The 10,149-nt window shown below is 41.1% G+C and overlaps 1 protein-coding gene across 1 annotated transcript in view; it reads right to left on the bottom strand.

Annotated features, from left to right (window-relative positions):
* CKAP5 (cytoskeleton associated protein 5) overlaps positions 1-5,163 on the bottom strand; it is an 87,776-nt gene extending 82,613 nt beyond the window's left edge. Inside the window, 1 exon segment of the mRNA XM_017861982.1 lies at positions 5,036-5,163. The gene's annotated coding sequence lies outside the window, so the exon portion shown is untranslated.
* Positions 5,164-10,149: the final 4,986 nt, after the last annotated feature.

Here is a 10,149-nt window from a genome sequence, read left to right as displayed (position 1 = left end):
CACTCAAAAGACAGGGCATGGTGGTGGCTCACGCCTGCAATCCCAGCACTTTGGGAGGCTGAGGTGGGCATATCACCTGAGGTCAGGAGTTCAAGACCAGTCTGGTCAACATGGTGAAACCCCGTCTCTACTGAAAATACAAAAATTAGCTGGGTGTGGTGGTGCACACCTGCAGTCCCAGCTACTCGGGAGGCTGAGACAGAAGAATCACTTGAACCTGGTAGGCAGAGGTTGCAGTGAGCCAAAATCATCCCACTGCATTCTAGCCTGGGCAAAGAGTGAAACTCCATCTCAAAAAAATAAATAAAGTCACTCAAAAAATATAAATATAAATATAAATATATTCAAGTCTGGGCAACATGGTGAAACCCTGTCTATGCTAAAAATACAAAAATCAGCCAGGTGTAGTGGTGTGTGACTGTAGTCCCAGCTACTTGGGAAGCTGAGGTGGGAGGACTGCTTGAGCCCAAGAGACAGAAGTTACAGTGAGCTGTGATCATGCCACTACACTCCAGCATGGGCAACAGAGCAAGACCCTGTCTCAAAAAAACCAAAAATTTGTTTTTTAAAAAATGATGCTTATATATTTTCACAAATGAGAACTTCTTAGATATAAAAGAAAGCTAGAATAAAACTGAATTGCTGAGCTATCTGGCCTTTTAAAAGGCCAAGAAAAAAGTTTTGGAAAAAGTCATACTTTCACCTAGAATTACTTACAGAAAATAATCAATATGGGGGCCAGGTGCGGTGGCTCACACCTGTAACCCCAACCACTTTGAGAGGCCAAGGCGGGCAGATCACAAGGTCAGGATCGAGACCATCCTGGCTAACACAGTGAAACCCCATCTCTACTAAAAACACAAAAAATTAGTCGGGTATGGTGGTGGGTGCGTGTAGTCCCAGCTACTTGGGAGGCTGAGGCAGGAGAATGGCTTGAACCCGGGAGACAGAGCTTGCAGTGAGCCGAGATCGCACCACTGCACTTCAGCCTGGGTGACAGACTCCATCTCAACAAAATAAATAAATAAGTAAATAAAAGAAAACAAAGAAAATAATCAATATGTAAAAGTGTTGATGCTGCCAAGCTCCCTTATTCTGGCAAACATGACTAGTCAATGTTTACATAAACGACTACAAAATTAAATCCCTGAATGAACCTTCATACGTATTCTTTATGTAAACCATTTTTTTTTTAAGTGAGGCTTACGGTCAACATCCTTTTAATAACTTTATGCTACCTATCTTCTTTTTTTTGAGACAGCATCTCGCTCTGTCGTCCAGGCTGGAGTAGAGGGAACACGATCTTAGCTCACTGCAACCTCCACATCCTGGGCTCAAGCAATCCTTACACCTCTGCCTCCCAAGTAGCTAGGAGTTGCTGGGACTGCAAGTGTGCACCACTATGCTGAGCTAATTTTGAAATTTGTTGTGGAGACAAGGTCTCATTATATTGCCCAGACTGGTCTCAAACTCCTGGGCTCAAGTGATCCCACTGATCGTGAGCCACCACAATCACTCCTATGCTATCTACCTAGACAACACCTTTTTCTTATTATAAAAGTAATGTATGTTAACTGCAGAAAATTTAGTAACTACAGAAAAAACATAAGTATTAAAACAATTTCACCACCACCTAATAACCATGAGGAACACTAAATTATGTATCCACTTGACTCCTTCCAGTTTTTTTCAATACACATGTAGTGTATAAATTATATGAAAAAGACAGGCATAATCCTCTTATAACATTTTTCTTATATGATCACAAACATTTTCCCAGATTTGAGAATATGATGTTTAAAGTCTACATAGCATTCCATTTTACGAATGTACCATAATTACCAACCCTACCATTGGACATTTGTTTTCAATTTTCTTTTCATTTTGAGACACTCTCACTCTGTCACCCAGGCTGGAGTGCAGTGGTGTGATCATAGCTCACTGCAACCTTAACGTCCTGGGCTCAAGTGATCCTCCCAATCTCCGCCTCCAGGTTCAAATGATTCTTTCGCTTTAGTCTCCCGAGTAGCTGGGACTACAGGCGCATGTCACCACGCCCAACTAATTTTTTAGTTTTTGTAGAGATGGGGTCTCACTATGTTGCCCAAGCTGGCCAATTTTTCAATACTAAAAATAACATAGAAGAGGTCCTCCTTAATTCTCCATCCCTAGTTCTGGCTTGACACAAAATATGTTTTCAATAAGTATTTGTTTACTGAATATATACTCTGATATTATCTATTCTGAATCAGGCACTGTGCAAAGTACTTTTTAAACATGCTAATTCACTTTGTACTAACATCAACTACATGAAAGAAATATATTCTCATTTTACACTAGATTCATAAAGATTAAGTAACCTGCGAAAACAACAAAACTGGTAAGCAATGCAATTAAACTAAGATGCAGTCTATGCTTCTTCCTTTACATCTTCTTCCCTCCCATCGCAAAGAAGAAAATATCCCAGAGAAAGATGGAATTGTAAAAGTTTATTAGGATATGTGGAACTTTCACTAAGACTTTTCTTCAAAATCCCTAGGATTGCCATGAAACAGCAGCAGCGTAATTTAAAGGAGTCGAGAGAATTTGCAGGAACTCAAATACAGCAATGATGGGAGACAGAATAGTTTAACAGTCTGGAAAACTGTATGGCATTATCAGATACACATGCCCTACAACCCAGCAACTCTATTCCTGGGTGTATAGCCTAGAAACTGATGCAAATTACACCAGAAAACCTATATAGTGATAGAGCAATGTTGTTCATAATAGTCAAAAGCTGGAAACAGTTCACATGTTCATCAAAATGTGCTTTTCAAACTCAGGACCAGTCTTCCCCCCACCACCCCCACCAACTGAATACTGGTATGTCTGTAAAATACAATAAAAATTATTATATCTGTGCATTTTTTAAGTTGAATGCCAAATGGTCCAGCTGCTGTGAATGCAAAATGGTCTAGCTGCTGTGTAAAACCATTTGGAAGTTTCTCAAAAAATTAGAGTATCATATAGGGATGAGCAGACTGATCTGGATTTTATAAACAGATATAAGAAGCCAAGTTTTTGGTACACAATAGAGTTTGATGCCTAAAGAGCAAATAAAATTGCCAACAAAGAGAAGCATTAATAAGATTAATCTGAACTATATATATAATGCTTGCTGTGGTTTATCTGATCTAGTCCCTACTAAAGACACATATTCAGAAATTTCAATTATTCAGAGCTCTCAGATTTTTATCCCAGTCTAAAATAGAGGCAAAGACAAGGAGGCCAGCTAAAATAAGTATGTTTTACAGAAATATTATAATCATATACTGCTGATCTAAAAATGTCTACCTAAGAGCTCAAATACCATATAGTCCATGTTATTGCTGAAAAGGTTTAGGTGTAATTGTTTATTTGTAGACTAGAGGTTAAGAAACGTTTTCAAGGTTATACATGAAGGCAGAACTTAGAATAAATTCGAAATTGTCTGATTTTTCAGTTTAGTGTTCAAATAAATGACAAATTTCCTATTAAATATGCACTATATCCCATCATAAAAGAGACCCCAAAATCTGTGCATTCTCATTAACCAACCAGTTAAAAGTAAAGGACAGAGAAATTAAGTCATGAGTAATATTAGAGCTGGGCCTAGAACCTATGTCTCTTACTTCCCAGTCTATCTCTCTTCCCTACAACCCATGGGCCCAAATGTGGTGTCTTTTTAGTTTAAATTCCTGTATTTTGACAATCTATAAGAGTAATTACAGAGCTACTGTAGAGATTATTTTCTCTTCTACTTAGAAAAAAACCACTGGCAGTACAACTATTTTATGGCAAATTTGCAAGCTCTTGACCTACAAAAGCTCTTCACTATCACAATACAAGAGATCTGAATTTGATTACCATTCCTGGACTCTCACTTCTGGCTAAGGAGATGCTATTGCAGAAGCACAGAATTATGTCAACAGAAGTTTGAGAAAAACTTCTGCTCTATCAAAAAGCAACCCATTTGAATGACCACTGAGTGTGAGGATAGGCTCATAAAAAAAAAATTATTAAAAAAAAAAAAAAAAAAAGCAATGCATACACATGCCCAGAAATCTACTCAAACCATGTCTAGGAAGGACAACTGGATTAAAGAAACATAACAACTATGTAACTGTCGTAGAAAACTTAAGATTTTTATTACTTAACCAAAATCTGACAAAATCCCATCTCTGAGTAGCAGGTGGCAAAAATGACAAGACTTTCCCTCAAATTAAAAAAACCTCACTGTCTCCGGGTATTTCCCATTAACAAGGACAAGTGTTATCCTCTTGCTGGAGTATTCTGCATTACCAGGCAGCCAGAAATCTGAACGGTTTTCTAGCTGATTATCTCAAACTTTGGTGTGTTTGCTTTCTTGGGATGGTGGTGTCCCACAAATTCCTTTAGAGACGGAGAGGGGTAAAGAGCTGTCTCTTTCACACGGTGCTCTTCGTATCAGGAGGAAAGAAGGTTAACTGGACTCTTCCTAAGAGATGATCACTGTCAACATATCCAAAAGGGGTACGGGATACCACCAATATAGGCCTCTGGAGAGACAAAAAGCTAAACCTGCTGTGAATTAGGACAATGTGGAGTTGCTGCTCGCCTGTACCAAGGTAGATGAAAACCTAATGCTTACTCATCCCAAAGCTACCAAGGTCTTCAAATACCGGGGTAAGGATCCAAGGCCCAGAGCAAGAGATTCAGCTCCACCCATTCAGCTCAAATGGGTTATACTCTGGTAAAAGCAAACCTCTCCTCACCCCAAGTAAGAACCAGGCGGGGGCAAAGCCAGGTCGTGGGCACTGCTCACCCACTGCATACCCAAACAAGCACCCTACGGCTGCTTGTCACCACCCAGAAGTAGAGCAGATGCCCTGGCTTTAGCTCACTGCAGCCGGCATTGTTTACGCTCTTTCGCCGCCTTAGCCTCTGATAGGCCAGGAAAGTCCCCAGTACTGTCCACCAGGACTTGCAGCACGGTCGCAGGATGCTTGCCCCTTGCCTGTGGTTTGACACTTACGCTCCCTGGGCAGGGAGAGGTCAGGGGACCTAAGGTCCGAGCAGGATCAGCAGGAATACCCGGCAGGCTGTGGCGGCGGCAGCGGCAGCGGCAGCAGCATTGGTGCTGCTGACCGCTGGGAAACGCCTCCTCCGAGGGCGGGGCCCGGAGCGCCACTGCCAGAGTGCCCGCCCCACCCTCAGTTCCTCTCCCCGCACACACTGAAAGCTTAAAGGGGCCGCAGTGTATCTTCGCCCAGAGGTTTGCAGGCCTCAGGCGCTGCTTCCAGGTCATAGGCTTTCCAAGGCAAGAGGCAAATGATGGACCAACTAGGAAGACTACTGCGGTTCGGTGGACCTCTTTTTTTGGTGGTATTACACATAATATTCCAGAAACAAAGGAGATAACCAGTTCCCACTATCACAATCCTAATCACTAATCACTCCTCCAAGGGTGAAAAAAATTACTGCGGGTAACAGCCAAAGCATCAACGTAAATACACAGCCCCTCATTATATGTAAGCTGCTTACTTCATGAAACTCCTTTGGACTCGAGCAGTTCTTCAAATGGCATCTCAAAGGCCATTTGAAGGCCCGGAAAAGAACCTAGAATGCTCCACCTCACCTTTTCACGGAATTCCTTCTTTATGAAACTGGAGGAGGAATCCTGGACAATGATACAAGATGAGCAGGAAGGTAACAGAAAGTGAAATAGAAAAATACCAGCCTGGGCAACAAAGTGAGACCCCATCTCTACAAAAAATAAAAAATTAGCTGGGCATGGTGGTACAAGCCTGTAGTCCCAGCTACTCCGGAGGCTGAGGTGGGAGGATCCCGAGCCCAGGACTAGGCTGCAGTGAGCCAGACTACACTACAACACTCCACCCTGAACAACCGAGTGAAACCTTACCTCTATAAAAGAAAAAAAAGAAAAACAACCTTCCCCTTCTTGTGTGTAAAATGTGATCTTTCAAAAATTGCCCTAAAAGTCAATGTAAATAAATGTACAAGTCTATGTAAGTAATCTTGCATGCCAATACAATTGTAATGTGCAGTCACCTAATGTAATATGAGGAGTTCTTAAGAAAATTGTAGTAGAAACAGCATTAATATTTCAAGGAGTTAAGTCCTAGTCTCTGAGATCTCCAAAGGTTAGCAACTAGTTTTAATTTTCTTTTTGTAGAAAGAGTTTGTCCTGCCGGGCGAGGTGGCTCAAGCCTGTAATCCCAGCACTTTGGGAGGCCGAGACGGGCGGATCACGAGGTCAGGAGATGGAGACCATCCTGGCTAACACGGTGAAACCCCGTCTCTACTAAAAAATACAAAAATCTAGCCGGGCGAGGTGGTGGGCGCCTGTAGTCCAGCTACTCGGGAGGCTGACGCAGGAGAATGGCGTAAACCCGGGAGGCGGAGCTTGCAGTGAGCTGAGATCCGACCACTGCACTCCAGCCTGGGCGACAGAGCGAGACTCTGTCTCAAAAAAAAAAGAAAGAAAGAAAGAATTTGTCCTGAATCCTAGTTTACAAAGTTTGACTGCATTTTGTGTCTCCCATCATACCAACAGGAAAGATATGTGCTTTTTAAGTCCCTATTACTCCACCTAATTTAGATGACTCAACACACCTCCTTAAAGCCTTAGGCCATCACCAGATCAGTACAGGAATCAATGTAGTAAGCTTAAAGACCATTTGTAAGAAACCCAATTTCTCCTATCCCCAACAGGAGTAAAGCAGAAATTTAAGAATCCAAAGAACAGTTATGAAGATTGCTCCACCAGGGAACAGACTCAGGTTACTCTTATTCTGAAGGTTTTAGAGAACCCTAACTTAAAGTTGCCAAGTACCGTTTCCTTACTTGGGTGGGGGCGGGGTAGATAAATAAATAAAGTTGCCAAGTAAAAAACTGATTCAGATTAAAATAGTCTGATTTTTGAACTGCCAAGACAATCTCATTCTAAAATGCATTTAACTGTAAAGAATACCTCTGAATTAGGTAATTAAGACCTTCGTTCATTATATTCCCATCAAGCTTAACACTATTCTGAGAGTAATAGTTTGCAGATCAGCCTTTCTCATCAGATTGTGAGTGCCTCAAGGGCAAGGGCTGGAATGTATCTTAATTATCTTTTTCTCCCAATGTGTGATACAAAATAAGTACCCAACAAATATTTATCACAAGAGGTATGACCAGTATTTTCTGTTACGTAGCATTCTAGTGACACAGGACTTCAGTTAACCACAATAAACATAGTACAATGAGTGTATGTGTACATGCACACACAAATGGATAATACCCTGTGCTGTGCTTATGAGTGAATTAAACATTTTAAAAATTAGAGAAAAAAAAATCTACTAACAGTCACAAAAAAAGCCAAATACTGTATGATCCCACTTTTATGAGGTATGCAAATTCATAAATTCATAGAACCAGAAAGTAGAATGGTAGTAACCAAAGATGGGGTGGGGGTGTGCCTCGGGAGGGGGATAGGAGAAATATTTAGATACAGAGTTTCACATTAGCAAGATGAGAAAGTTCTGGAGATCTGTTTCATAACAATGTGAATATACTTAACAGGATTGAACTGTACACTTAAAAATGGTTGGCCGGGCACGGTGGCTCAAGCCTGTAATCCCAGCACTTTGGGAGGCCGAGACGGGCGGATCACGAGGTCAGGAGATCGAGACCATCCTGGCTAACACAGTGAAACCCCATCTCTACTAAAAAATACAAAAAACTAGCCGGGCGAGGTGGCGGGCGCCTGTAGTCCCAGCTACTCGGGAGGCTGAGGCAGGAGAATGGCGTAAACCTGGGAGGCGGAGCTTGCAGTGAGCCGAGATCTGGCCACTGCACTCCAGCCTGGGCGACAGAGCGAGACTCCGCCTCAAAAAAAAAAAAAAAAAATGGTAAAGACGGTAAATTTTACACTATTGTTTTATACCATACACAAAAAATGAGACATTCATTTATATAAAATTGCTTTGCAAATATTTAAAGAAAACAAAAGATGATATGGAAGACAGACGTAACTATATAAATACAGTTGACCCTTGAACAACATGGATTTGAACCGCACAGGGTGACTTGCATGTGAATTTTTTTCTGCCCGTCACCCCTAATTCACCAGGACCAACCCCTCCTCTTCCTCAGCCTATTCAACATGAGGATGATAACAAGGATGAAGACCTTTATGATGATCCACTTCCATTTAATGAATAGTAAATATATTTTCTATTTACTGGGCAATAAAGTGAAACCCTGTCTCTAAAAATAAAAATAAAAAATTATCTGGGCATGGTGGTGCACGCCTGTTAGTCCCAGCAACTCGGGAGGCTAAGGTGGAAGGACTGCCTGAGCCCAGGAAGAGTGAGTCAAGAGGGGACCACAGCACTCCACCCTGAACGATGAAGTGAGAAAAATATTTTTTCCTCCTTCTGATTTTCTTAACATTTTCTTTTCTCTAGCTTACTTTACTGTAAGAATACAATATATAATACATATAACATACAAAATATGTGTTAAACAACTGTTTATGTTATCAATAAGGCTTCTGGTCAACAGTAGGCTATTAGTAAAGTTTTGGGGGAATCTAAAGTTATATGTGAAGTTCCCACTGCACAGGGGGATCCCTAACCTTGGCATTGCTCAAGGGTCAAATGTGCCAATGTGGAAGAAATCCATTAAGTTTTAAGAAGAAATTTGCAAGACAGTATATGAAGTCTAATTCCTTTTTTGCGTGTGTGTGTGTGTGTGTGTATATATATATATGTCTCACATACACATTTACATATGCATTTGTGTAAGCTAATAATGACCCCCAAAGAGATCAGGTTGTAATCCCTGGAACTTGTAAATGTTACTTTATTTGGAAAAAGGGTCTTTGCAGATGTGATTAAATTAAGGATCTCGAGATGGGGGGATTACCCTGGATTATCTGGGTGGGTCCTAAAGGCAATCACATATATCATTACGGGCAAGACAGAAGGAGATTTGACACAAAGGAGAAAGTGATACGAAGAGGGATCGGAGAAAGATTAGAACAGAGTAGAGTAAGATGGCCACAGGCCTAGGAGTACCAGCAGCCACCAGAAGCTGGAAGAGGCCAGGAACCGATTCTTTCCTAGGGCCTCTGGAGGGAGTGTGGTCCCGCTGACTGACACCCTGATGTAGGTCCATAAGACTCATTTTGGATTTCTGGCCTCCATACTTTGAGAGAACAAATCCTGTTGTTTTAAGCCACCAAGTTTGTGGTCATTTGTTACAGCAGCCATAGAAAACTAGGACAACATTGTACATGTTTGAATGTACATAAACATTTTCTGGAAGGATCTGTAGAAAATTGTTAACCATGGCTACTTCTGAGAGTGTGTCTAAGGGTTAAGCAAAGAAATTTTTTAAAAAAACTTTTACTTTTAACTTTAATACCCATCCATGCCTTCTGATTTTTAAATGAGCTTCAGCATCTTTTATAATAATTTTATATTTTTTATATTATTAAATTTTTTTCATTGACTTTTTCTTTATTTAACTCCCACTTAGATGATAAATAATGCTTTTAAAAGCTTTAAAACTTTAAAATTCCCACTTAGAGCCTGGAAGCTGGATCATCTACCTATACTCATCCCAAAGGCTACACTTCACTTTCCCTCTTAACATTTTTCTTGTGTGCCTGATATCTCCTTTGAAAGAAGGAACTCAGTCTTATTCATTATCCCAGCATTGAGCATAGTGCTTTGTACTCTAGTGTAAAATTTCTAAAATGGCACCATTTCATCAAGTCACAGAAGTCCTTTTGTTTTCTGTTTTTTGAGACAGGGTATTGCTCCATTGCCTAGGCTGGAGTATGGTGGTGCAATCACCGCTCACTCTAGTCTCAACCTCCCAGCCTCAAGTGAGCCTCCTGCCTCAGCCTCCTGAGTAGCTTAGGACTACTGGGGCATGTACCACCACATCTGTCTAATTTTTAAATTTTTTTGTAGAGACAGGGTTTCACTATGTGGCCCAGGCTGGTCTCAAAGTCCCAGGCTCAAGCAATCCTCCTGCCTCAGCCTCCCAAAGAGTTGGTATTACAGGCATGAACCACCCAGCCAGAAGTCTTTTTTTTTTTTTCTTTTGAGACGGAGTCTTGCTCTGTCGCCC

Source organism: Rhinopithecus bieti, unplaced genomic scaffold (genome assembly GCF_001698545.2).
Source record: "Rhinopithecus bieti isolate Rb0 unplaced genomic scaffold, ASM169854v2 scaffold_61533, whole genome shotgun sequence".
Taxonomy (NCBI): domain Eukaryota; kingdom Metazoa; phylum Chordata; class Mammalia; order Primates; family Cercopithecidae; genus Rhinopithecus; species Rhinopithecus bieti.
Note: the sequence above shows the minus strand (reverse complement) of the source record. Positions and strands in the feature narration are given on the sequence as shown.